Raw genomic sequence first — 22849 nt, forward strand, 5'->3', positions numbered from 1 at the left:
CCGAGCACCACCAGGAGTAATTCCTGAGTGCATGAGCCAGGAGCAACCCCTGTGTATCGCCGGGTGTTACCCAAAAAGCAAAAAATAAAATAAAGTGGCTGGAGCGATAGTACAGCAGGTAGGGCGTTTGCCTTGCACACGGCCGACCCGGGTTCGATTCCCAGCATCCCATATGGTCCCCATGAGCACCGCCAAGGGTAATTCCTGAGTGCAGAGCCAGGAGTAACCCCTGTGCGTCACCGGGTGTGACCCAAAAAGCAAAAAATAAATAAATTAATTAATTAAATAAAAGAAGGGGCCAGCTCTGTGGTAGAGCACTTGCCTGCATGTGTGAAGCCCTGGATTGAATTCCCAACACCACCAAAACAAAAGAGTGTTATAAAATAACTTCAGATGAAGGAATAGCACTGCACTGTCATCCCATCATTCATAGATTTGCTCGAGCGGGCACCAGTAACATCTCCATTGTGAGAATTGTTGTTACTGTTTTTGGCATATTGAATACACCACAGGTAGCTTGCCAGGCTCTGCCATGCAGGCGGGATATTCTCGGTACCTTGCCAGGCTCCCCGAGAGGGACAGAGGAATCAAACCTGGGTCGGCTGCATGCAAGGCAACGCCCTACCCGCTGTGCTACCGCTACAGCAGTTAAAATACAAACATATTTTACACAAAGTTAAGAAAAGTCAAGGCCAAGAGAGAGTAGAGTGGTTAAAATGCTTGCCTGGTGCCACATGGTTCCTTGAACATCACTAAGAAATTCCCAAGCACAGATGGGGCTGGAGCAATAGCACAGCGGGTAGGGCGTTTGTCTTGCACGCGGCCAACCCGGGTTCGATTCCCAGCATCCCATATGGTCCCCTGAGCACCGCCAGGGATGATTCCTGAGTGCAGAGCCAGGAGTAACCCCTAAGCATTGCCAGGTGTGACCCAAAAAGCAAAAAAAAAAAAAAAAAGAAATTCCCAAACACAGAGCAAGAATTTGTCCCAAGCACTGGCAAGTCTGGCCCAAACCCAAACCTCGGCCAAAAAAAAGGGCAAGCCATTTTTAACAATGAAAAGTTCCATTCCATAGTGCCTGACAAGCTACCGAGAGTATCCCACCCGCACGACAGAGCCTGGCAAGCTACCCGCGGCATATTTGATATGCCAAAAACAGTAAGTCCCACATTGGAGTCGTTACTGGTGCCCCCTCAAGCAAATCAATGAACAACAGGACAACAGTGCTACAGTGCAATAAAAATAACATTCCTACACAACTATACCTTTGTTTAACTTTTATATGATTCTAGTGTTCAAAACAATTTCAAACTTAATACACTTTGTATAAGAACATAATGAGGCAGTGCTTAGTATAACAGCCAGAATATGGAAACAACCCAAAAGTCCAATGACACACATGGAAAAAGAAATGTGGTTGGGCCTGAGAAATAGTACAACACATAAGGTGTTCACCCATAGACACTGCTAATGTGCATTCAATCCCCAGTATCACATGTGCCCCCCGAGTAGAAATGACTAGAAATGACCAGAAATGACCAGAAATGACCCCTGGACACCACTACTGGTTGTGTCCCCAAAAAACTAAATAAAGAAGTTCTGGTATAAGAGAGAGAGAGAAAGAGGGAGAAACAGGAAGAGAGGGGGAGGGAGGGGGAGGAAGGGAGAGAGAGAGAAAAAGAGAGAGTGGAATACTATGCAGCTATAAGAAAAGATGAAATCAGGGGCTGGAGCAATAGTACAGCAGCTTGACTTGCACATAGTTGATCTGGGTTTGATACCTGATATCCCATATGGTGCCCTAACCCTGCCAGGAATACGCCCTGAGCACCTCTGTTGTGATCCCAAAATGGAAGGAAGGAAGGGAGGGAGGGAGGGAGGGAGGGAGGAAGGAAGGAAGGAAGGAAGGAAGGAAGGAAGGAAGGAAGGAAGGAAGGAAGGAAGGAAGGAAGGAAGGAAGGAAGGAAGAGATGAGATCAGATAGTTTGCTGCAACTTGGACAAAATTGGAGAGCATCATGAATAGTAAAATTCACCAGAGGAGACAGACAAGCATTCACTTCACTCATCTGTGGTGTGCAGAAAAATAAAAAAAGGGAACAGTATCAACTGAGAAGCTCTGGCCCTGGAGTACAAACACACCAGATTGGCACGAAGTAGATGGATGATGGGGTAGGACAAAGGGGCACAGGTGGGAGAGGGTCTTAGGCACTTTGGTGGTGGTGCACCAAGGCCATAAATGTCAACAGCATTGTTAACAGATTAAAAAGTAAATAACGAACCAACCAGGCCAGGCAATGTTCGAGGCCCCAGTTCAACCCCTGGCACTGAACAGGGCCAAATGGAACACTGTTGGCCCCAGCACTGCTGGAAATGAGCAGCACACCATCATCAGGTGCAAACATTTAACCTGGCATCAGGCTAGGCCTCACTGTGAACGTGCCCTTCCCCCAGGTTCTAAGAACTGCTTTACCATTCAAAACTTAATCTATTCAACTAGAAGGAGCTTTTAACTTCAAAATATAAGCCAGAGTCTAGGAAAATGCTTAGATAACAACATTGACTTCATTAGTGTGAATCCTTGCCTGTTTTTCATTCTGCAGTACTTTCAACATTCGCTGACAACTGCATATTATGGCAGGAGGCAAAATTAACCTTTTTTAGTGAGACAGTATTTCATCTGCAGACTAGAAAACTGTCTTCAAATACAGACTGGCCCCAACCTTTTTAGAATTTATAATCGTAGTAAACAGGTGCTTCTTCCTTTAAGTATCTAGAGGGCAAGGACAGCTTACTCTTTGCAGTGAAAAGCAATATACAGCAAGCAGAGCCTCAGTTCTCTTGGCAGAGAGAAAAGCCTTAGGAAGCTTTGTTTGAGTTAGCACAAAGGAGAACAGTTCTCACCCCATCTACAGCAGCAGCACAGCAGCACAATAGGAGTAATTTTGTGCCTACTTCTTAGTGTGGCCACAGCAGCTCTTCTCCCTCCTCCACTCCCTCATCCACAGTGCTTCGGAACTCTTTCTCAAAGTACTGCTTCTCTGACCTCTAAACTACCCAACCAGAAAGCACTAATAGTTTCTAGTACTTCAAGACCTACAACTAAACTCCACAGCCCGGCTTCCAATTCTTCACCAAATTCATCTCATTTTAAGATATAAATGTCCTACCATTTATAAACCTGATTAATTTGGTTAAATTAGACAATTCGCTGTTCCTCAACTACACTGTGATTCTTTTACTTTCAGTCATTTATAGTCCTAAGTCCCTTACATGGAAAATATATGTACTTCTTCCCTCAGCCTCTCTTGAAAGCTCACAGAAATCCACCCCACACATTAAAAAGTTCTAGGTGAACTTTTTACCTTGGCCCATATGAATCCCGCGGCCACAGACCTCCAGAACCCAATGTAAAACCCAGATACGCAGATCCAGTGACTGAAAACTCCAGGCCTCAAGGGATCGGGAACAGGTCACTACTTCCCATCAACAATTTCAAACCTTTTTTTGAAATCACCCCGCCTCTTTGGGGGTCCTTGTTGTCACAACCACGAACTGCCTCCAGATACCATTTAAGCACATTAGTGGCCATGATCCAGAGACTCACAAATGAATCTCAGAACCGAACATCTTGCTGCAGAGATGTCTCTGGACCCCAATTATTTAAAATTTTAGAGTTCCAGGAGCGCAAGGCCGCTTTCATGGCTGTGTGACATCTCATGCTATTCATAACAAGCAATACAAAATAAATTATCTAGCATCTGCCTGTGGGGCAGGCTTGAGTAGTGGTGGGAAAATTCGAAATAATGGTAGTGGGAAGATGTAATGGTGGTGGCATTGGTGTTGAAATATTGAATGTAATCCATTACTGTGAACAACTTTATGAAAAGTAAATTTTTTTTTTTTTTTGGTTTTTGGGTCACACCTGGCGATGCACAGGGGTTACTCCTGGCTCTGCACTCAGGAATTGCCCCTGGCAGTGCTCAGGGGACCACATGGGATGCTGGGATTTGAACCCGGGTCGGCCGCGTGCAAGGCAAACGCCCTACCTGCTATGCTATCACTCCAGCCCCGAAAAGTAAAAATTTTTTAAATTTTTTAAAAATACATGTGGGAAAAAAAAAGTTCTAGGTGGGGAGGGGCCAAGCAATAGTAATAGCAGGTAGGGTGCTTGCCTTGCATGTGGCTGACCCTAGATCAAACCCTGGCATCCCATATGGTCTCTGAGCACTATCAAGAGTAGTTCCTGAGTACAGAGCCAGGAATAACCCCTGAGCATCACCGAGTGTGGCACCAAAACAGTTTTGAGGCTGGAGTGATAGTAGTGCGGATGGGGCATTTTTGTCTTGCATGAGGCCAATATGGGTTCAAATCCCGGCATCCCATATGGTGCCCTGAGTACCACCAAGAGTAATTCTTGAGTGCATTGCCAGGTGTGACCCAAAAGCCAAAAAATAAATAAAAACAAAAAGTTCTGGGTGGGGCCAGAGCATAGTACAGTAGGTAAGGCATGTTCCTTACATACTGCCTACCCCAGATGATTCCCCAAGAATTGGCCAGGAGTAATTCCTAAGTGCTGAACTAGAAGTAACCCCTAAGCATCACTGAGTGTGGCCCAAAAAACAAACCAAAAAAAAAAGGTTCTTGCAACACCTTCCTCCCATTACTGTTACTATTTTCCTTTAATGCTCCTATTTCACTTGTATCACTTGTCATCCCATTGATCTTCAATTTGCTCGAGCAGGTGCCAGTAACGTCTCCATTCATCCTTATTCAGTGCTAGTGTAGCCCAATGGTATCTGCTCGCCCCAGGAACAGGAAGAGCCTCAAACCGTTCATTCAGGGTTTGCTCCTATGTATAAGTTGTTAATAACCTTTATGGCAATTATTTTCATTTTAAAATACCTCTGGCAGTATTCTCTAAATTACCCTCATCTTTCTTTCAGTCAAAGTTCACCAAGAGTACTCAGCTTTGACTCTCAACCCACTGTAATCTGGTTTATACTCTATAACTTTATTTCACACTGCTCTTACCAAGATTACCACTTCAATACTCACTGCAAACTCTAATGGACAATTCAAAATCTCATCTGTAACTGTCTAACATAAATGATATTGATGACTTCTTCCTTGAAAACTTAACCCCTACCTTTGGCCTCCAAGATTCCATTTTCTCCTTGTATTTAGCCATATTTTTAAATCCTTAAAACCTGGGGTTCTTATGGATTCCATGTCCTTTCTATCTTACTGAATGAAACCCATGCTTCTAACTAGTATCCTTCAGGATACTAACTAATGAGTCACAACCATCCTATCCAACCTGTTTATTCTGCGTTCATACTCATTTATGTATGTACTTGAGTATCTCCACTTTGGGATGTTGCACAGGCACCTCAATATGAGTGTCCAAAACTGAATGTATTACAAATGTTAGTTTGAAACCCCTCTTCTTAGACTTAAAAAATAATTTTTTGGGGGGGCTGGAGCGATAGCACAGTGGGTAGGGCATTTGCCTTGCACACGGCCGACCCAGGTTCGAATCCCAGCATCCCATATGGTCCCTTGAGCACTGCCAGGGATAATTCCTGAGTGCATGAGCCAGGAATGACTCTTGTGCATTGCCAGGTGTGACCCCCCAAAAAAAAAATTAATTTTTTTTTTGGTTTTTTGGGTCACACCCGGCGATGCACAGAGGTTACTCCTGGCGGTGCTCAGGGGACCATATGGGATGCTGGTTTTCGAACCCGGGTCGGCCGCGTGCAAGACAAACGCCCTACCCGCTGTGTTATCACTCCAGCCCCTAAAAATTCATTTTTTAAGTCATCAGTTAATCTCTGATAAAGGAGCAAAAGATATGAAGTGGAGGAAAGGAAAGACTCTTCAACAAATGGTACTGGGAAAACTGGTTGGCCACATGCAAAAGAATGAACTCAGACCTCTCTCCATGCCATGTACAAAAGTCAACTCAAAATGGATTAAAGTTCTAGGTATCAGACATGAATCCATAGGTACATAGAGAAAAATACAGGCAGAACTCTCCATGACATTGAAGCTAGAGGCATCTTATGGATGAAACACCACTAAGCAAGTAGAAGCAGAAATAAATAAATGGAACTACATTAAACTAATTAAACTAAAAAACTTCTGCAACTCAAAAAAAAAAAGGAAATGATGACCAGAGTACAAAGACAGCCCAGAAACTGGGAGAAATTATTTGTCCACCACATCCAACAAAGGGTCAATATCTAAGAAATTAAAGCACTGGTTTTACCTTAGTAGGTTGAAAAAAAAAAAACAAAACACTTCCAACCCTATCAAAAATTGGGAAGAAGGTATAAAAACTAACTTTTTCAAAGAAGGAATGCAAATGGCCAAGAAGCATACAGAAAATATTCTGTATCACTAATCAGGAAAATGCAAATAAAAACAGCAGTGAGAGATCAGTTCACACCAGAGACTGGCACTCATTAAAAAGAATAACAACTAGTGTTGGTGAGAATGTGGAGAAAAAGGAACCCTCATTCACTGCTCATGGGAATGTTGACTAGCCCATCCTTTTTAGAAAACATTATGAACAGTCAAAGAAAAAAAACTAGAAATTGAGCTTCCATAAGATCCAGTAATTCTTGGGGCTGGAGCGATAGCACAGCGGGTAGGGCGTTTGCCTTGCACGCGGCCGACCCGGGTTCGATCCCCGACATCCCATATGGTCCCCCAGCACCGCCAGGAGTAATTCCTGAGTGCAAAGCCAGAAGTAACCCCTGAGCATCGCTGGGTGTGACCCAAAAAGCAAAAAAAAAAAAAAAAAAAAAAAGATCCAGTAATTCCACTCCTGGGAATATACTCCAAAGCCCAAAAGTACAAATCAGAAAAGATATCTGCACTCCTATGTTCACTGCAGCACTGTGTATACAATAGCCAGAATATGGAAACACAAATGCCCATAAAAGATGACTAGATAAAGAAACTATGGTACATTTACACAATGGAATACTACGCAGCCTTAAGAAAAGATAAAGTTGTTCAATTCGACGCAAAGTGGAGATCTGGAGAGCATGTGTTGAGTGAAATCAACCAGAGGGAGTGAAACAGACTTTCTCATGTAGGATATAAATAAAACTTGTAGGGGAATATCAAATGCCCAATGGCAAAAGAAACAAAGAGCAGGAGAATTGGTCTTCAGTAGGAAGCCTGGCACTGGGGCGGGGGCGAGAGGGGATAAGTTAGGAAAGGGAATACCAAGACAATGGGGGAGAGGGAAAAGAGGAAAAGTGTCAGAGGGAAACTAGGGGCATTGGTAGTGGGTACTGATGAAAGGACTGGAGTTGGAAAAATATACATCTAAAACTCAATCATAATTACATTTGTAACTTTGTAATTCAGTCATTTAACTAAAAAGAGAGAGAAAGAGAGAGAGACTCTCAGGCTGAGTAGAGAGCTAAAAGGCCTGCTTTGAAAATGTGGGAGGCCTGAGTTAAATCTTAGTACTATATGATTCCCCAAATTCTATCAAGAGCAACACCAGAGCACCAAATCAAGAGTAGCCCCTGAGGGGCTGGAGCGATAGCACAATGGGTAGGGCGTTTGCCTTGCACACAGTCAACCCGGGTTGGATTCCCAGCATCCCATATGGTCCCCTGAGCACTGCCAGGAATAATTCCTAAGTGCAAAGCCAGGAGTAACCCCTGTGCATCCCCAGGTGTGACACAAAAAGAAAAAAAAAAAAAAAGAGTAGCTCCTGAGCACCATGGGATGCAACCCAAAACACAATTTACAACTCCTGAATCCAGAATAGCTAATAGTAACCAGATACTCAATTGGTCACAACAGATACTTCAAGGTCATTATTGGCTCTCCTCTATCCTATTCTCTCCATTCTGCCTTAAACACTATTATTAGTCAACTGTGTAACAGTTGCCTTCTGTCTGTTCCCTTAGATTAATTCTACAAACTACCACCAGAGCAATCTCTTAAAATGCAACCTAGGGGCTGGAGCAATAGTACAGCAGGTAGAGCGTTTGCCTTGCACGCGGCCAACCCGGGTTTGACTCACAGCATCCCATATGGTTCCCGAGCACCGCCAGGAGTGATTCCTGAGTGCAAAGTTAGGAGTAACCGCTGAGCATCTATCAGGTGTGACACCCAAAAAAAAGCAAAAAAAAAAAAAATGCAATCTGATCTGCATAGAACATTCAAAGTCAAATTCAAATTCCCACAGGCCCGTAGAGCTGGAGGGAACTTGGGAACACTAGTGGAGGAAAGTTGACAATGGTGGAGGGATTTGTGCTAGAACATTATATATTTTAAACTCAATTATTGGGGCTGGAGCGACAGCACAGCAGGTAGAGCGTTTGCTTTGCACACAGCCAGACCCGAGTTTGATTCCCAGCACTCTGAGCATCGCCTGGGGTAGTTCCTGAGTGCAAAGCCAGGAGGGACCCCTATACATCGCCAGGTGTGTCCCAAAAAAGAAAAAAAAACCCTCAATAAACAATAACTTTGCAAAACAGTTTCATTTTTTTTTAGTGAAGCAAGGTAATTTTTATTAAATGGATCTCACTTAGAAAAATATGGGAGCCAAAGAGATAGTACAGCAGGTAGGGTGTTTGCTTTGCAACTGGCAGACCTGGGTTCAATCCCTGACATCCCATATGGTCCCCCAAGCACCGCCAGGACTGATTCCTGAAGCAGAGCCTGGCGTAACCCTGAGTATGGCTGTGCATGAGCCAAAAAGCCAGGAAGAAAACCCCATGGGAGGGATGAAAGAGATAAGGCTTCTTCAGGGTGGAAAAAAAGCAAGTAAAGAAACAAAGACAAGCAAGATAGTGTTCAAGGGAGACCACAGACTTGAAGAGCATGCCAATCACAGGGGTTGGTTTTGTTTTTTGTTTTGTTTTCGGGCCACACCCAGCAACACTAAAGGGTTACTCTGAGCTCTGTGCTCAGGATTTACTCCTGGCGGTGTTCAGGGAGTAGAACCTGGGTTGGCCACATGCAAAGCAATTACCCTTACTCACTGTTCTACCATTTCCTATTCAATTGTATCCCTGAATACCCTCTTAAACATTCTAAATCTTCTTATTTTAAGTACATGCATGCATATCTGTATCTCCCATCAGGTTGACTCCTTATTGACATGATTTACACTTCTTTGTATTTCAGGCCAAACAGTGTATGGTACTGTGAGGTTATTCAATATGCTTGTTAATCACATTTTCTGTGACAGTTTTGTATGTCTTATCGTCCCTACTAGTTTACAAGGGAAGGAACAAGGCCTTTTTATTTTTATAATCACCGCAGGAAGAGGCAAACACTAGATATTTGATGTTTATTAAATTAAACTGACCTATTTGTTGTATCCCACCACAGAATCTTAATCATAATTCATTCAACTACTGTACATATTAGTCTAACCAAAATCCTTGCAGGTTTTAATTCGCTCCTGGGAATAAGATAAAGGTAGTAATTTGTTTTGATTTCATAGAATATGTGAATAGGAAAAAACCCTGCTACGTTCCCTATTCACTCCATTTTAGTGATCTCTTCTAGGTGTTTCATGAATCCAATGTAGCAATGTCATTTTGTGGCACTTATTTAAAAGTCTTATGCTTGCTTAACACAATCATCTCACTTTTCATATGCTCCTTTTTCTCCTTTGACAAACTGGTCTGTAAAATGGACAAAAAAGGAAAAGTTTGCCTTCAATGATCTCAGTGTTTTTGTGAGCTTTCTTTCCTTCCTACAGTTAAAAAAAAAAAACCTACAAAATGGAATGGGAATGGCATAGCAGTGACAAAACAATGAAAGCATTCAGCACTATGTAGGGAAGACATCATCAGAGAAAAGAGAGGATTGCTTGATTAGGTTAGAAGGAAGACATATACCAAGCAGATGAAATTAGTAATAAATTTTTAAAAATACATGTACAGTGGCCAGAAAAATAGTACAGCAGGTAGGGCATTTGCCTCGCACGTGTCTGACCCGGGTTCAATCCCCAGCATCTCATATAGTTCCCCGAATACCACCAGAAGTAATTTCTACTCTCTGAGTCAAGACAATGAACCTATGCAAAGTCTATGCCAAACTGGTATAACTATCTAAATGCATTCAAACTTTGAAATATGACAGACATTGCAAATTACCTGATATAGACTTTCTTCTTCAAGGGAGAAGAAATCTGCTCCATTAGAGCCAGAGAAGATGTACCTAAAAGGTACAGAATAAGGCACTTGCTTTGCCATGCTGCTGCTGTCTTAATCCCTGGCACCACATTTTGTCCACTCACCACTGACAGGGGTCATTCCCTCCTGAGTGCAAAACCAAGAAAAGCCCATGAGGAAAACCAGGGATGACCCAAAACCAAAACAATACAAAAACTTGGGTTGAGCAGCAATAGTACAGTCTGTAGGGTATGTGCCTTGCATGCAGGCGACCTGGGTTCGATCCCCAGCATCCCAGATGGTCCCCTGAGCACCACCAGGAGTAACCCCTGATGTAATCCAAAAAGACCATTAAAAAAATAAAACTTGCCCAGCTAAAGAAATTTTTTTCAGCTTCTCTTATGACATGACACAGAGCTTGTCATGAAGATAAACTTTTGGTTGGCACATGTTTTTGGGGGGCACAGTTATTCCTTTTCTCCAGCCTTTTCTCCCACACTGGAACTACCAAGAGACAACCTACTAGGAGACAAGCATAACAGTAATGATATTCAGGACAGAAAAGAAGTGAGTATATTTTATGAAGGCTGCAATTACCAACTCTAAACTACCATCTAGATTCCTTGTTTCATGAGAAAAACTGCCTTCTTTTTTAACCTACTATTAGATTTTCTCTTACCCAGTTCAAAAAAAAACCCTAATTGAGTAAAGAGGCTACCTAAGCAAGCATCATTTGGGATAGATTAAAAACAGGTCCTGGGGGGCTGGAGCAAACAGTACCGCGTGGAGGACATTTGTCTTGCACACGGCCAACAAGGGTTCAATCCCCAATATCCCATAGCGTCCCCCGAGTACTGCCAGGAGTAATTCCTGAGTGCAGAGTCATGAATCACCCCTGAGCATCACAGGGTTGACCCAAACATTTTTTTAAAAGAAAAAAGAGGCTTGAGTGAGTACAACAGGGAAGGTGCTTGCCTTGCATGAGTCCATCCCCGGCATCCCAGCATCCCATGTGGTTCCCTGAGCACTACCAGGAGTAATCCCTGAGCATTGCTGGGTGTGACCTCTCTCCCTCAAAAAAAAAAAAAACGAACCCACAACCACAAAAGTTACAGAAAGTAGATGTGTATAAAAAGCAGAATGGGTAAGCTGTGATCGCCAAACAATTATGCAACAAATACTTACCAGTTAGATTTACACAACATATAAATATGCACAGTAAAATGGAAACGTCTTCAAACAAACAGAGCCAAAAAGAAAAAAAAAAAAAGGCAAGACACAGAGGCACATAACATTTCATTCTAAGACAGACTAATCTAATCTGTATATTAGTAGACAAAATAATGGTTCTGAATCTAGACACTGAGTACATGATATGTTGTCCAGTTTATAAAAATTCAGCAAGTTGTGGGCAGGAGAGCTAACTGGGGACACTGGTAGATAAACATGGACACTGGTGAAGAGATGAGTGTTGAAACACTGCATGCCTGAAATTCAATCATAAATAACTTGGAAAGTTTGTGATTCACTGTGATTTAATTTTTTAAAAATCAGCAAGTTACACACTTACGTACACTTTGCACACATACATAAACCTTCAGCAAAACCTTTCAAAACAGCTCCCGAGGGGCCGGAGGGATAGTACATCGGGCAGGGTGTTTGCCTTGCATGCGGCCGACCCAGGTTTGATCCCCAGCATCCCATATGGTTCCCCCAGCACCACCAGGAGTAATTCCTGAGCACAGACGCAGGAGCAACCCCTGAGCATCAATGGGTGTGACCCAAAAAGAAAAAAAAAAGCTCCAGAGGGACCAGAATAATAGTGCAGCAGGAAGGGTGTTTGCCTTGCATGCACGCGACCCGGATTCAATCTCAGGCCATAGATGATCTCCGGAGTGTGCCAGGAATGATCCCTGAGAGCTGAGCCAGGAATAAGCCGTGAGCATCACCAGGTATAACCCAAACACGAAGGAAGGAAGGGAGGAAGGAAGGGAGTGAGAAAAAACTGGTCATAGATATTGAGAACAGGAAGTTTAGCAAATAGAAAACCACCCTTCCTTCCTTCATGTCTTTTCCTTTAGAGTTCCATAAGCCCAGCAAAGGCAATTAATTGCAAAAAGAATGGTCAAAAATTGAAAGTACAACAAATACAAAGTATCTTCTCACAAGCATAAGTCATTTTACAGGGATATCCAAAATTTAAACTGTAAAACTAAGATGCAGATTAATACAATCTGTATCTACTAACCCCAGGTGACTTTTAAAAAATCGTAATATGGGGGTATGATGCCACCCAGCAGGTCAACCTACCTATGGGTGAGTGCATCAGCAGCCTGATGGTGCCTTCAGGCTTCCTGATACCCCAAAATTGCTACTGTGCCTCTGGTCGGACCCCAACAACTTGGGACCAAGTTTCCCAAGAAATTAAACAGCCAAAAGTTGGGTATTTGGGAGTCACACCCACAAACCACCTTCATTTGAGCTCTATACCAGCCTTGCTTCGAGACCCATAAATAAATCTCAAAAGAGATCAAAAGCAGGCCATTTAATGCCTCTAGACTGTGAACTAAGTTACGGTCCCGTGCCACCCCGGGAGGGGAAAGGTTTTTGTCCCTTTGCCTTTCCTTTCAGCAGTGGTGTGGCGACCGCCATCTTTTAGAGCCCACTAGACAGAGGTATGAGCTTGCAGTGACACAACTTCTGGCAGAAATTTCTCTGGACTAAATTACTAGAATACCTGAATTCCGAAACCACACAGCCGCCAAGAGCAGCCACGCGATCTCATATACTTTTCATTCTCAGCAATGGAAAACAAATTATCAAATGATGCCTTTTTGGCAGGTCTGATGGTTGGAGGAAAATTCCAAATAATAGTGAGTTTTCTGTCGAAATATTGAATGTAATCAAAGTAAAGAGAAAGTGAAAATCATCAGCCACACAGGAGGGGATGGGTGATGGGATGGGAGGTATATTGGGGTTCTTGGTGGTGGAACATGTGCACTGGTGAAGGGATGGGTGTTTGATCATTGTATGAGTGAGAATTAAACCTGAAAGCTTTTCTTATGGTGATTCAATAAAAAGAAAGAGAAAGAAAGAAAGAAAGAAAGAAAGAAAGAAAGAAAGAAAGAAAGAAAGAAAGAAAGAAAGAAAGAAAGAAAGAAAGGAAAGAAAGAAATTTTTTTTAAAAAAAGCAGGCCATTTATGCGCATTAATGGCCATGATTCAGAGACTCACAAATGAATCTTAGAGAAGAGCAGCATGCCACAGATATGCCTCCCCACCCCGTGTCAGGCTGATTTCACCAGGGCACCTCAGAGAGGAGCAGGTGTGTCCCTCCACCTGCCCCAAATGAATCCCACCCGGCAGCCACAAACCTCCAGAACCCAATCACCACCACTTTCATGGCCGACCTTCACCAGATCGCCCCCAACTTCCCACATGAGAATGAATCCACTGAGAAATCCAGGTATTCGGGATCTGTGACTGAAAACTCCAGGCTTCATGGAGTCTGGGATGGGCAACCTCCCCACATGGGTCCCATTTGAGCGCATTGATGGACATGAATCAGAGACTCACAAATGATTCTCAGAAGAGAGCAGCATGCCTCAGAGATGCCTCCAGACTCCCAAATATTTAAAATATCTTAGAATTCCAGAAGCAGAGGGCTGCTTTCGCAGCCCCATGGCATCTCATATTATTCATAACAAGCAATATAAAAAAAATTATTTATCATCTGCTTATGAGGCAGACTTGGGTGTGGTGGGAAATTTTAAAATAATGGTGGAGGGAAAGTGTAATGGTGGTGAGATTGGTGTTAAAATATTGAATGTAAACAATCATTGTGAACAACTTTATGGAAATAGAATTTTAAAATACTAAGAAAAAAGTAATACGGAGTTCATACCCGCTTCAGTCAGCTTAATCACTGTCTGAACAGCAGTACTCCTACACTAAAAAAAAAAAAATCAGAGTATGGAGACCATAAAGAGAGTGAGAGGGTAGGGTTGCCTACCTTGCATGTGGCTGACCCATATTCAATCACTGGCATCCCATATAAGCTACCCTACCAGCACTGCTAAAAGTCATGCCAAAACCCTGAGCCAGAAGTAAACCCTGAGCACTGCAGGGGAGACACACACACACACACACACACACACACACACACACACACACACACACACACAGAGTCTAGGCATAAACGCACACTCGTCAATATCAGAAATTTACCTACCTATCCCAACCCAACCCAAAAAGAATCAAAATTTGAGTAAATTCAAAAATGAGATGGCTAGGGGCTGGAGCAATAGCACAGTAGGTAGGGCATTTGCCTTGCACGCACCCAACCCGGGTTTGATTCCCAGCATCCCATATGGTCCCCCGAGCACAGCCGGAGTAATTCCTGAGTGCAGAGCCAGGAGTAACCCAAAAGGCAAAAAAAAAAAAAAAAAAGAGAGAGAGAGAGAGATGGCTAAAGATACTTTAAAGAAAATTATCCTTTCACAGGGGCTGGAGCGATAGCACAGCGGGTAGGGCGTTTGCCTTGCAAGCAGCCGACCCGGGTTCAAATCCCAGCATCCCATATGATCCCCTGAGCATGGCCAGGGGTAATTCCTGAGCGCAGAGCCAGGAGTAACCCCTGTGCATTGCCAGGTGTGACCCAAAAAGCAAAAAAAAAAAAAGAAAAGAAAAAAAGAAAATTATCCTTCACAATCCCAATGTCCTAGAAGCAACAAATCATCTTAGAGTTAAAGGTTCAAGTTCTACTGCTAGTAAAATCAAAAACCTATGCAAAAACATAATAAAAGGAAAACTACTCCAGGACAATCTTTTTGTTTGTTTTTGAGGGAGTACTCCTGGTAGTGCTCAAGAGACCACATGCTATACGGGGATCAAACCAGGTCCAACAAGCACAATACTGAGGCTGGAGTGTAGCACAGTGGGGAGGGCATTTGCCTTGCACGCGCCGACCCGGGTTCGATTCCCAGCATCCCATATGGTCCCCTGAGCACCGCCAGGGGTAATTCCTGAGTACAGAGCCAGGAGTGACCCCTGAGCATTGCCAGGTGTGACCCAAAAAGGAAAAAAAATAACTAAGCACAATACTATGTCTTGGGCTCTCCATGACAATCTTTCCTCAATAATAAAACATGGGAATTATAAAAGGTTGAAGATATCTGCTGCTTTAAGTTTTGTTTTGTTTTGTTTTTTTGCTTTTTGGGTCACGCCTGGCGATGCCCAGGGGTTACTCCTGGCTTTGCACTCAGGAATTACCCCTGGTAGTGCTAGGGGACCATATGGGATGCTGGGATTCGAACCCGGGTCGGCCGCGTGCAAGGCGGCCTACCTAGCAAACGCCCTACCCGCTGTGCTATTGCTCCAGCCCCCTGCTTTAAGTTTTTTATTTTAGGTAACTTTCAGGTCCTAAAACTTAGATATATTCATCATCTCCTTATTCAACAAATGATAAAGAAAAAAAAACTTTTGCCAACTGCAGAAAAAAAAACAAATGAACACACAGAGCTTAATTCCTAACCCTCAAAAGCAGACTAATGAAAAGAGTCACAAAGTAAATAATAATATCACTACATAGAAAAGCAGTAACAGAAGCATTCAACTGCCCTGAGAGCTAACAGGTGTCAAGAAATACTTAACACAGGCCGAGGATAACACAAGTGGCTAGTAGTTCAATTTCCTGCACCACAAGGCCCCCCAGCACTGCCAGGAAACCCCTACACACACGCATCAAAGCAGAGTATAGTTCCTGAGCACCACCAGATATGGCCCAGAAACAATCTAAAAAATAATTTTTGACAACTGCTTTAATAGTTTTGAAATATAAATGGCCCAACTAATCTTCATGGGTTATAACCATAACAATCATAGTGTTTCAAAATATTATTAAATATTTTCTAGGTCATTTTGTCTGAAATGCTTTTATTCTAGACAATTTCCAACATTATCACCTCCTCATGAAGAGCTGCAGAGACACTACACTGAGTAAAGCAACTGCTTTTCACACTGTCGAACAGGATTTGAGCCCCAGCATTTCAAATGGTCTTCTGCGTACCGCCAGGAATTACTCTTGAATGCAGAGCCAGGAAGATAACCCTAAGCATTCATCAACAGGTGCAGCCCCTCCAAAAACTGATATCATCTACTTATGCATTTTATCAAAGATAAAAGACATTATTCACCTCCTAGGAATGGAATACTTATCATGTGTATGTATATACACACACATGTTCAAGTCACAGCTAGTTTAATATAATTATTCTATGATATAAATACCATACAGTTACAAATTTTAACATATTCATATTCTCATGCTATCAAGAGATCATTACGATTGGTAAATAACAACAAGAAAAATATTAGGTATAAAGAGCACTACAGGGAACAATGATATCTTAACAGAAGAAAAGCAATTAATATGGCAGGTTGGGGAGCTGGAGAGATAATATAGCAGGCAGACCATCCCATATGATCCCTACGCCTGCCAGGAGTGATCTCTCCATAGTGCTGGCTATGACCCAAACCCAAATAAACATATATATATATATATATATATATATATGTGTGTGTGTATAAATGTATATATTTATAATACATACCAATTATATGTAAATGTATCCTGTATTGCATGATATATTATACTTACATATATTAAGTTAGAGATAACTGCAAAAATTCTGTTACTCTTCAAATAGAGAAATGAAGTCAAATGTCTTTCACCTGAATTTGGGCTACACTTGGTGATTTGCCTTACATGAAGAACGCTTAATCAAGAATATCACTCCAGAAGTACAGCACATGCATAGGATATGAAGGAAGATCCCAAAATCTTCACACCTTCCGCAACCCAACATCTCCAGAAGTAACAATGGTGGCCTCGGGCCATCCTGAGAGTTACTCACCTCCCTCTCCAACAACAACCAAAAGAGCAGAAGCAGTTTCCCTACCATGGCCCTAAAAATGAGCTTCCATCCAAATTCTCTTGATAACACTTTATAAATCCTGAGCTGCCACAAATCTGAACATCCTGGAGTCCCTTACAGAACATATTAATTCTGTTCAAAAGATCCATTAAACTACTTGGTCTAAAAGAGCCACAACTTCATTCTTCCTGACCATATCACACCAAGGCTTTTCTGTCCATTTTACAAAGCAGCTTAACCAAGCTCCTCCTTTCAATTTCATCCTTGGTGCAGATAAATGGCTCAATGGGCAGAGCATAAGTTCTGCACACAAGGAGCCCAGGGGATGGACTACACGGTTTCCTGTACTTGGAGGGAGTAGCCCCAGAGGACACTCAAGTATAGCCCCAAAACAAAAACCCTTCATCTTAATTATGCATGATTATTATAAATCCTGCTGGACAGTAAAGGCCTGTTCAAGGCACACTTGCCTTGCATGTAACTGACCCAGTCAGATCCCTGGTACTGCATGGTCCCCAGGCACGAACAGAAGCAATTCCCCAGCACAGAGCTGGGAGTGGTCCCAGAAACACCAATAGAGCACCACTGGATCTGGCCCATCAACAAAAATAAACAAGTAAATAAAAATAAATCCTGTACTTATTTAAGATTTTAATCCCATCCATCTACTTAATCCATGTGTCATTACCTGGTAGCTTAACACTACTAAGAAAAAAAGAGTTATTGCAGGCAACACAACCACAAGAAAACTATTAGGCCAATAAAAAGTGACAGAGGGCCAGTAAGGTAGTACAGCAGATAAGGTACTTTACTTGCACACAGCTGAGCAGAGTTCAAGCCTGGCATCCCAGATGGTCCCCCAAGCACCACCAGGAGTGATCCTTGAGCACACAGAGCCAGGAGTAAGCCCTGAGCACGGCAGGATGTGGCACAAAAAACAAAACCAAACAAAAAAACATGATAACATTTTTGGTTTTTCGGAGGCCACACTGGTGATGTTAAGAGTCTATTCCTGGGCCGGAGCGATAGCACAGTGGGTAGGGCGTTTGCCTTGCACTCGGCCGACCCGAGTTCGATCCCCGGCATCCCATATGGTCCCCCAAGCACCGCCAGGAGTAATTCCTGAGTGCAAAGCCAGGAGTAACCCCTGAGCATCGCTGGGTGTGACCCAAAAAGAAAAAAAAAAAAAAAAAAAAAAAAGAGTCTATTCCTGACTCCATACTTAGAAGTGATTCTAAGATGCTTATATGTATACATATATGTAACATATGCATATATGTATATGTAACATATATCTATATGTAACATATGCATATAGATAACTATACATATATACACAGTAATATTTTACTGAGCTCAGGCATCACTCCTGATTGTTTCAGAGGACCTTACGTGGTGCTAGAGACTGAAGCCAGGCTGGCCACATGCAAGACAAGCATCTTACCCACAATACCATCTACTATCTCCCTGGCCCACAACAGATCTATTTTCCCCCTGATATTTGAGCCACACCTGCTCAGGCTTACTCCTTACATTTTTTAAATGACTAAATACCAAAGTCCTGTAGCTGCTAACCAAACATAGCATTGAAAGTTTTGAACAGAACCTACTATCATGGACCTGTGACTAAACCAAACACCCTAACATGTTTTAGACTGGACCAAATGTCCACACCAGGGACCAGTAAGTCCAACCCAAGGAATCATGCCCACATTGCAGGTCTCTGAGCAAAACAGCAACTATTTCAAATCACTAAATTTTGAGGTAGTTTGTTAAGTGCCAAGAGATAATCAGAATCAAATAAGTTTCCAAATCCTTGCCTAGTGAGAAAAAGAAGTAATTTAATCACTCCCAGAGTGATAAAGAACATGATGAACCTTCTTATAGAAGATTCAGTAATTATTTAAAATATATCGGTCATTGGGGCAGGAGCAATAGCACAGCGGGTAGGGCATTTGCCTTGCACTCGGCTGACCCGGGTTCGATTCCCAACATCCCATATGGTCCCCTGAGTACTGTCAGGGGAAATTCCTGAGTGCAGAGCCAGGAGTAACCCCTGTGCATCGCAGGTGTGACCCAAAAAGCAAAAAATAAATAAAATAAAATATATCAATCATCTAATTATTAAATAAACTTAAAGGGAAGACCTGAAGTTCACTGCTGCTTTTCATGATACTAGATAGAAATATATACACATGAATTTAAATAAAGGGAAGGAGGAAGGTAAAACACCTCTACAAATTACCCATACCATTTGATTTTGAACTACTGGTTCTGTAGAAGAACTTGGTTTTGCTGAATGTTAGAATGGACTAAAGAAGAACATCCATCATATGTGTTACTGGTAAGAAGATAGCCTTGTTTTGGTTTCTGTGCCACACACAGTGCTCAGGCCATTCCTGGCTTGGTGCTAGCTGAGAGCCATTGTGGTGCCGGGTATTGAATCAGGCTTCTTACATGCAACTTCTCTCACAAAGCATGCACTTAATCCCTTCAAGTCATCTCCCTGGTCCCAAAAGGATAGTTCTTAGTCTATTTGAGGAACCATGTACACCTGATGAAATTTAAAAGCCACTATAAAAGATACGCATGTACAAAAAACACTCCACATCATTTCATGCAGTCCTCAGGATTCAAGGACCTAGGATTTAGTATCTGCTTCTCAGGATTATAATCCACATATACATGAAGTAACACTGGAATTGTTAAATTATTAGAAAATGCTTCACTTAAATTTTTTTTAAATGACGATTAAAATAACCATTTTTTATTCATCAATGAAGAACCCAACATTTTTGTGATGCTTGAACCTAATACGTCGACTTTTACCCTGAATTTACCACGCTATTTCAGCACTAGACAATTACCTTCTAAGAGGGCCCAAGAAAAACACATCTTTGTAAAAGAATTCCGTTTAAGTTAAAATTGTCTTTTGAGGACGGTCGTTTGGTCCATCTTCTGGTTTTGAAGTTCAGAAGAACTTCAAAATTCTTCTGCAGAACCAGTAGTTCAAAATCAAATGGTATGGGTAATTTGTAGAGGTGTTTTACCTTCCTCCTTCCCTTTATTTAAATTCATGTGTATATATTTCTATCCATGCTGCAGGTATTATTTGTAGAAACTTGGGATTCTTCTCACCCCTAAAAATCTTATGGGTGAGAAGAACTGAGTTTTAAATACATAGTAACTACACAACCATGCTGAGCAACCAGTTCAGAGTAAAAGTTCACAAACTTTATGGTCTCAAAACTTACACTCTTAAAAATTACTTAAAACTAAAAAGGTTATATCTGTTGAGGCTTTCTGTATTAGTGAAACTAAAAAAACAGGTTTCAAGTATTTATTAATTCACTTAAAATAAGCCCATTATGTATTGATAACTTGTTTTATTAAAATATATCTTGAAAACAATAGTACAATAGCACAGAAGACAATCTGCCTTGCATGTAGCCAACCCCCATTTGATGCCCGGCATTGTTTATGGTTCCCTCAAGTACCACAAGGAGTGGCCCCTAAGTATCACTGCGTGTGTGAGAGAGAAAGAGAGAGAAAGAGAGAGAGAGAGAGAGAGAGAGAGAGAGAGAGAGAGAGAGAGAGAGAGAGAAGTGCATGCACGCGCGCGCAAACTCCTCTACACACAGGTCACGTATGTCTTGAAAAATGACACAGAACACTCATGACATAAAAAAGTGAAAAACACCAATAATGTCTCAGTACTACCCTGAAAATAGACTTCAGTCTCCAGAATCTGCAGAAAAGAATCTTCAGAAGCTGTAGCCTAGAGTCACCCAGGTAGGCTAACATCTTTTGTTTCCAGTATCTTTTATTTCTTCCTTCACTACTTCCTTAAATTACCTGACTCAAACTTGAGCAATAAATTACAGTACATTTCAGTATGCTTTGTGGCCATTTCTAAGCATCAAGGGGTCAGACAGTACAGAGATAGGGCAGTTGCCCTACATTAGGCCTACCCAGGTTCCACCCAGCGTCCTATATCATCCCCTGAACACATGCCCTGAATATCAATTCCTGAGTGCAGAGCCAGGAGTAAATGGGTGGTCTCCAAAAAAACAAAACCAAAAAATTTAAACCCAACAAACTTTTTTTTTTTTTTTTTTTTTTGCTTTTTGGGTCACACCCAGCGATGCTCAGGGGTTACTCCTGGCTTTGCACTCAGGAATTACTCCTGGCGGTGCTTGGGGGACCATATGGGATGCCGGGGATCGAACCCGGGTCGGCCGCGTGCAAGGCAAACGCCCTACCCGCTGTGCTATCGCTCCGGCCCCAAAACCCAACAAACTTTTAAGCATCAAAATAAAAGGCTGAGGAAATGAAGATTTATACCTGGTCTTTCCTTGAGTGTAACTAAGTAAACAACTATCCAGGGAGATACTTATTATACCCTTTCGAAACCAATTTGGGAATTAATCCAGACAGTAAGAAAATCCAACCGAAAATAATCTAAATTTTAGCTAAGCTTTAAAAATGCACGTTTTACATAATATTTGAAGTATTCAAAAGTCTGTCTTGCTCTCACCAAGTGACATAAACTGGGTTAAATGCCAAGGGAATATGTGTGTTAAATTTAAAAGTTTGAGTACATTATGGAATTTGGGGAGAAAAGTTTCCTAGGGACTAGGGATATATTCAGAGGTAGATTTCATACCACACTTGAGATCCTGGGGTCTATGCCTGACACCCCGCCCCCTCCCAAAAAAAGTTACCTAAAACCCACCAATGAACAAAAAGAAAACAAATACACTTTTAAAAGGCAAAATCATCTAAACAAAGTGAAGACCTGAACCCCCCCCAAAAAAAACGAAGTTCATCTATTGAAAAAAATTTTTCCAAGTATCAAAACCGAATATTCCTAATTGAGAACCCTCAATAAATTCCCGCCGTTTTAACATTGAAATGCAGCACTCTGCCCAAACAGGCTATTTCTGCACAGATTCTGCCCCTGCGCCATGCTCACAAAGTTTTCCTCTCCTTATCCTCAAAAGGATCATGCATCTTTAGAAAAATACGCATAAAATGCTTTTTATTGCTCTAGCAGTTTTGTCCTACTTTTGTTCCCGGGTTATTCTGGGCGCTCTTCTTGCAACTGGCGAGCTGCTGAACCAATCCCGAGTAAGGAATGGGAAAGTACAAGAAAAGAGACAGCGACGCACCCCACCCCATCCTACCCCACCCCCGGCCCCCACCCCCCAAACACACCAGACTCGGCAGAGCCACGGCAGCCGGGCCCTCCTCGGCAGCCGAACGCCAAGCGGAGCTCTCCAGGTTCCCAGCAACGCGAGCCGCCTCCCTCCCTCCCTCCCTCCCTCCCCGCCCCCACGGCCCCACTCCGGGACTATGCAAAGCCCGAGAAGCAAAGAAAGTGGGAGTCCCCCCGGCTCCCGGCTTTGCAGGTCCACGGAGCCTCCCGGGCAGGGATTTTTTTTTTCCGCCGTTACATAACTGGGGCCTAGGGCCCGGCTTCTGCAATCCGTCCTCGGGAGACGCAGGCCGACGGGGTCCCCCGGGGACCCTTTCCCGGAGGTGGAAGCTGGGCGCTGCACCTGGTCGACCCCGGAGAACTGGGGACGGCTTCGGAGAGGCCGCGAGCACAAGTGCCGGGACGCCGGGGATGATGAGTGAGCCGCGGGGAGCTGGAGGGGCGGCTCCCGGGGCCGGCGGCAGGCCCCCGCGGCTCCGGCCCGCGTCCACTCCCCTCCTTCGCCCGCCGAGTCCCCACCGGCCGCCCCCTCCCCCC

General features: G+C 42.9%; 1 protein-coding gene across 1 annotated transcript in view; it reads right to left on the bottom strand.

Annotated features, from left to right (window-relative positions):
• Nucleotides 1-22849, bottom strand: part of SUMO1 (small ubiquitin like modifier 1) — a 34824-nt gene that overhangs the window by 11712 nt on the left and 263 nt on the right. The window lies entirely within an intron of this gene.

This window comes from Sorex araneus, chromosome X (assembly GCF_027595985.1).
Source record: "Sorex araneus isolate mSorAra2 chromosome X, mSorAra2.pri, whole genome shotgun sequence".
Lineage (NCBI taxonomy): Eukaryota > Metazoa > Chordata > Mammalia > Eulipotyphla > Soricidae > Sorex > Sorex araneus.